The sequence below is a fragment of the Nicotiana sylvestris genome, chromosome 1, assembly GCF_000393655.2.
Source record: "Nicotiana sylvestris chromosome 1, ASM39365v2, whole genome shotgun sequence".
Taxonomy (NCBI): domain Eukaryota; kingdom Viridiplantae; phylum Streptophyta; class Magnoliopsida; order Solanales; family Solanaceae; genus Nicotiana; species Nicotiana sylvestris.
Window position 1 is genome coordinate 99,365,705 of NC_091057.1, and position 6,000 is coordinate 99,371,704.

Consider the following 6,000-nt stretch of genomic DNA (forward strand, 5'->3'; position numbering starts at 1 on the left):
CACATGTCACGGAAAGATCGAAAAATTGTACAGCGAAATCATTTGTCACTATTTTTATTTTCTTTTGGAGCGATTGCTCGTAAAGCAAAAATCACGTGCTTACAGCTGCCCCTCTTTGCACGAAGACACGAAGGGTTTTCGCGCAAAGATAAGCGAGCGATTTTTGCCCGTCCGAATACTCCGTGTGAAGCATTTTTTGAAAAAGATTTGACCGAACCTTTGCTTCAGAGGTTTCCTACATATCCTGGGCTGAACAGGAATCAGGTCAATGTAGTTCGGGAAATTTTGGTAGCTGGGACTACCGTGTGACTGTAGTGTTTGCTGTTGTTGTGCGCTGTTGTATGCTGCTGTAGGATGCTACTGCTCAACCGATCTCCCTATTACATTGCTCTAAAAGGAAAACAAGAAGCTAAGCTAAACTGAGGATCCTGAAATCTCATCCATCTTCAACTTGTTCTTGTTGCCTTGCTTTCTTGTCGGCTAACGCTTTCCTCTGACGCCTTTATTTTGTGAACTTGGAGATGATGCTGGTCCTTCACCTTTTCTGAATGCCAGTTCTCATCACTTTGCTTGATTTGCTGGGGACACGACTTTCTTCTTTAGATCTTCCAATGGTTTCTTCAGTGGTATGGCTTTTCATCAGAATTGTTATACTGGGCATGCTACAACGTTCCCAAACTACTTCTTTTGAGACGCGTTCCTTTTTCCTTTTGAATTGCGCGCTTGCTTCTGCAGTTGTCTGCTTCTTGGTGCTGGGGATTTTATTGTTTCCCGTTTGGGGCTCTCTGTTGTACCCTTCCGTCTTCAGGTGGGGTGACTGATTCCAAAATCTAGAGCTAAAGAGTATTCCCGCATTATACTGGTGGGCGACCTAGAACTTAAATGTATTCCCGCATTATACTGGTGGGCGACCTAGAACTTAAAAGTATTCCCGCATTATACTGGTGGGCGACCTAGAACTTAAAAGTATTCCCGCATTATACTGGTGGGCGACCTAGAACTTAAAATGTATTCCCGCATTATACTGGTGGGCGACCTAGAACTTAAATGTATTCCCGCATTATACTGGTGGGCGACCTAGAACTTAAATGTATTCCCGCATTATACTGGTGGGCGACCTAGAACTTAAATGTATTCCCGCATTATACTGGTGGGCGACCTAGAACTTTAAAATGTATTCCCGCATTATACTGGTGGGCGACCTAGAACTTAAATGTATTCCCGCATTATACTGGTGGGCGACCTAGAACTTAAATGTATTCCCGCATTATACTGGTGGGCGACCTAGAACTTAAATGTATTCCCGCATTATACTGGTGGGTGACCTAGAACTTAAATGTATTCCCGCATTATACTGGTGGGCGACCTAGAACTTAAATGTATTCCCGCATTATACTGGTGGGCGACCTAGAACTTAAATGTATTCCCGCATTATACTGGTGGGCGACCTAGAACTTAAATGTATTCCCGCATTATACTGGTGGGCGACCTAGAACTTTAAAATGTATTCCCGCATTATACTGGTGGGCGACCTAGAACTTAAATGTATTCCCGCATTATACTGGTGGGCGACCTAGAACTTAAATGTATTCCCGCATTATACTGGTGGGCGACCTAGAACTTAAATGTATTCCTGCATTATACTGGTGGGCGACCTAGAACTTAAATGTATTCCCGCATTATACTGGTGGGCGACCTAGAACTTAAATGTATTCCCGCATTATACTGGTGGGCGACCTAGAACTTAAATGTATTCCCGCATTATACTGGTGGGTGACCTAGAACTTAAATGTATTCCCGCATTATACTGGTGGGCGACCTAGAACTTAAATGTATTCCCGCATTATACTGGTGGGCGACCTAGAACTTAAATGTATTCCCGCATTATACTGGTGGGCGACCTAGAACTTAAATGTATTCCCGCATTATACTGGTGGGTGACCTAGAACTTAAATGTATTCCCGCATTATACTGGTGGGCGACCTAGAACTTAAATGTATTCCCGCATTATACTGGTGGGCGACCTAGAACTTTAAAATGTATTCCCGCATTATACTGGTGGGCGACCTAGAACTTAAATGTATTCCCGCATTATACTGGTGGGCGACCTAGAACTTTAAAATGTATTCCCGCATTATACTGGTGGGCGACCTAGAACTTAAATGTATTCCCGCATTATACTGGTGGGCGACCTAGAACTTAAATGTATTCCCGCATTATACTGGTGGGCGACCTAGAACTTAAATGTATTCCCGCATTATACTGGTGGGCGACCTAGAACTTTAAAATGTATTCCCGCATTATACTGGTGGGCGACCTAGAACTTAAATGTATTCCCGCATTATACTGGTGGGCGACCTAGAACTTTAAAATGTATTCCCGCATTATACTGGTGGGCGACCTAGAACTTAAATGTATTCCCGCATTATACTGGTGGGCGACCTAGAACTTAAATGTATTCCCGCATTATACTGGTGGGCGACCTAGAACTTAAATGTATTGAAATTGTTTCCCCGTTCTTCCGAGAAAATTTTCGACAATCGGCAGAAAATTTTCTGCCCCGGTTTTTGGTAACTTCCATGGCATTGCATCTTGTTGCCGTCATCAATTCTTTGCTCTCCTGCAAAAGACAAAAGGATTTAGTCAGTTTTAATCGTGGTGGTAGAGGGTGCCTTTCTGGCGAGCAATTTTTCTCTCTTCCTCTTTTCTTGCTCTTTGTCCCCATAATTGGTTGGCGGGCAAAGTTGCCTGTTGGGGGTCTCTAGCCTGCTGGGGATTGGTTTTCAATTTATCCCCTTTTCTGCTTTCTCTTTAAACACATGATGTGGGAGTCTGCTTCTAACTCCCGAAACCACTCCCTTTTGGAGCTTACTTCTTCCAAAATTTCCGGGCACAATCCCTGCATTGCCTGGGACCGGCCTTTAAGACTGTTTGTATTATCCTGCATTGGATGAATTCCCCTTTGGTTTCTGGTAGTAAGCTTTGAAAAATCCTTTCAAGACACATTTTAAGGAAAGAAATAAAAGATACGGAAAGGAGAAAATCTTTCTGAACCAATATTTTTTGTGGGAGGAGACAATCAAAAGAACTTATCTGGAGGACATGACTGGTCCCCGTGATCATGACGTGCACCATAGATTCCCGACCCAGTCTATTTGTATCAATCGATTTGCCGGATGGTCTGACTTGCTGGGGATGATAAATGACTGTCCATGCTGTTGCAAATGTGGTAGCTTTTGTTGATTCGTCTTGTCGCCTCATAGTGCCCTTCGAGGGGTTTTCACTAATGAGACTCTCTCTTTTCTCTCATCTCCCGGCGCCTTATGGTGCCTGTGAAGGTTTTCACCAATAAGACTCTCTCATTTCATATCCCTCATCTTACATCGCCTCTCGGTGCCTGTGAAGGTTTTCACCGATAAGACTCTCTCATTTTATTTCTTTCGAGGATCCGGGGTGTTGTAGGTGCGACCCTCTCTTCCGGGGATTCTTTTGACTATCAACTCATTCCCAGTCTTACGATCCTCTTCTTTGCTGGGGATCAGTGTATTATTCTCGGCCTTATTTGCCGGATTTGGCATCTCTCGAACATTGATCGGGAGGTCTTTTGGATGTTGATGTTGGTTTTGGTGTGGGATTGAAGAAAGGCTACAAAAATGAAAACAATTTGAAGGGTGATGTGCTACAACTTTTGGAATCAAACCTTTGTTGGAACTTAAAACATAACCTCTGCCCCAGTTTTCTTGCTTGGGGAATTTATTTTTTATGCTTATGTTGAGCTATGTGCGTTACGCACATTGTGCCTATTATGCACACTATGTACATTATGCATCCTATATTTGCTATGATGCATACTATGACCGAGCCGTGAGGCGCCTACGTATCCTCTTTGAGGAATCAGGTCAAACGTAGTTCCCACGGTTTTATATTCCTTGATTTTTCTTTTCTTTCTTTTCATTTTCTTTTCCTTTTCTTTTTCTTTTTCTTTTCTTTTCCTTTCTTTTCTTTTCTTTTTTTCGTATCTTTCCCATTAGTGATTCCAAAGGAGGGGTATGAAAGAATAACTTAAGGCTCAAAAGGGGAAGCAAGGGTTAAACAGTGTTTGGATAGAAGAAAGAATTGCCTCCGTCATCTCATTATCCAACAAATTCCAAATACAAACAAATAAACCAAAAATTGCCATAATTAAAGAAATTACGCATAATATCCCTTGACTGCATCTGAATTGATAGCCATGTCGACACATCTACCCTCGACATCTGTCAAACACAAAGCGCCGTTGGACAATACTCTGGTCACGATATAAGGCCCTTGCCAATTTGGGGCGAATTTGCCTTTTGCCTCGACCTGATGTGGGAGGATCTTCTTTAATACCAGCTGCCCTACTTCAAACTTCCTGGGGCGCACCTTCTTATTATACGCTCTTGCCATTCTCTTCTGGTACAGCTGACCATGGCACACTGCTGCCAATCTTTTCTCATCTATCAGGCTCAACTGTTCCAATCGAGCTTTGACCCATTCATCATCATCAATCCCGGCTTCAGCGACAATTCGGAGGGACGGAATTTCGACCTCCGCTGGTATCACGGCCTCAGTTCCATACACCAACAAATAAGGAGTTGTGCCTATGGAAGTCCGGACGGTAGTGCGGTAACCCAACAAGGCAAAGGGTAATTTCTCGTGCCATTGTCTGGACCCTTCCACCATTTTTCGCAGTATCTTCTTGATATTCTTATTGGCTGCTTCGACTGCTCCATTTGCCTTAGGACGATATGGGGTGGAATTGCGGTGTGTAATCTTGAATTGTTGGCATACCTCTTTCATCAGGCTGCTATTAAGATTCACACCGTTATCCGTGATGATCACTTTTGGGATCCCAAATCTGCAAATGATATGGGAGTGAACAAAGTCCACCACTGCCTTCTTGGTTACCGATTTGAAGGTTTTAGCCTCAACCCATTTGGTGAAGTAATCAATGGTCACCAGGATGAACCTATGACCGTTGGATGCTGCCGGCTCGATGGGCCCAATGACATCCATGCCCCATGCCACAAACGGCCAAGGTGCTGACATCGTATGTAACTCTGTTGGCGGAGAATGAATCAAATCTCCATGTATCTGGCACTGATGGCATTTCCTCACAAAAGTGATACAGTCGCGTTCCATGGTGAGCCAATAACACCCTGTTTGAAGGATCTTTCTTGCCAATACATATCCGCTCATGTGTGGCCCACAAACTCCAGCATGTACCTCTGCCATAACCGTCGTTGCTTGACTGGCATCTATGCATCTCAACAATCCCAAATCCGGGGTTCTTTTGTACAATACTCCTCCACTGAGGAAGAAACCATTCGACAAACGCCGAAGGGCTCTTTTTTGGTCTCCAGAGGCATGTTCTGGATATATCCCCATTCTGAGGTATTCCTTGATATCATGAAACCAGGGTTCGCCATCTGCTTCTTCTTCTATGGCATTGCAGTAGGCGTGCTGATCACGGACCTGGATGTGTAGAGGATCCACATACATTTTGTCAGGGTGGTGCAGCATTGATGCTAAGGTGGCCAAGGCATCTGCAACCTCATTGTGAACTCTCGGGATGTGTTTGAACTTCACCGATCGAAATTGCTTGCTCAGATCATGCAAGCATTGTCGGTATGGTATGAGCTTTAGATCTCGTGTTTCCCATTCACCCTGAATTTGATGTACCAAGAGGTCCGAGTCTCCCAAGACCAAGACGTCTTGGACATCCATGTCAGCAGCCAAGCGCAGACCCAGAATGCAAGCCTCATACTCGGCCATATTGTTGGTGCAATAGAAGCGTAGTTGAGCCGTAACAGGATAATGCCGTCCTGTTTCAGAAATGAGTACTGCTCCTATTCCAACCCCTTTCGCGTTTGCAGCTCCATCGAAGAAAAGCTTCCAACCCGGTTCCTCAGGCAATTCCAACTCATTTGTATGCATTACCTCTTCGTCAGGAAAATACGTTCTTAAGGGCTCGTATTT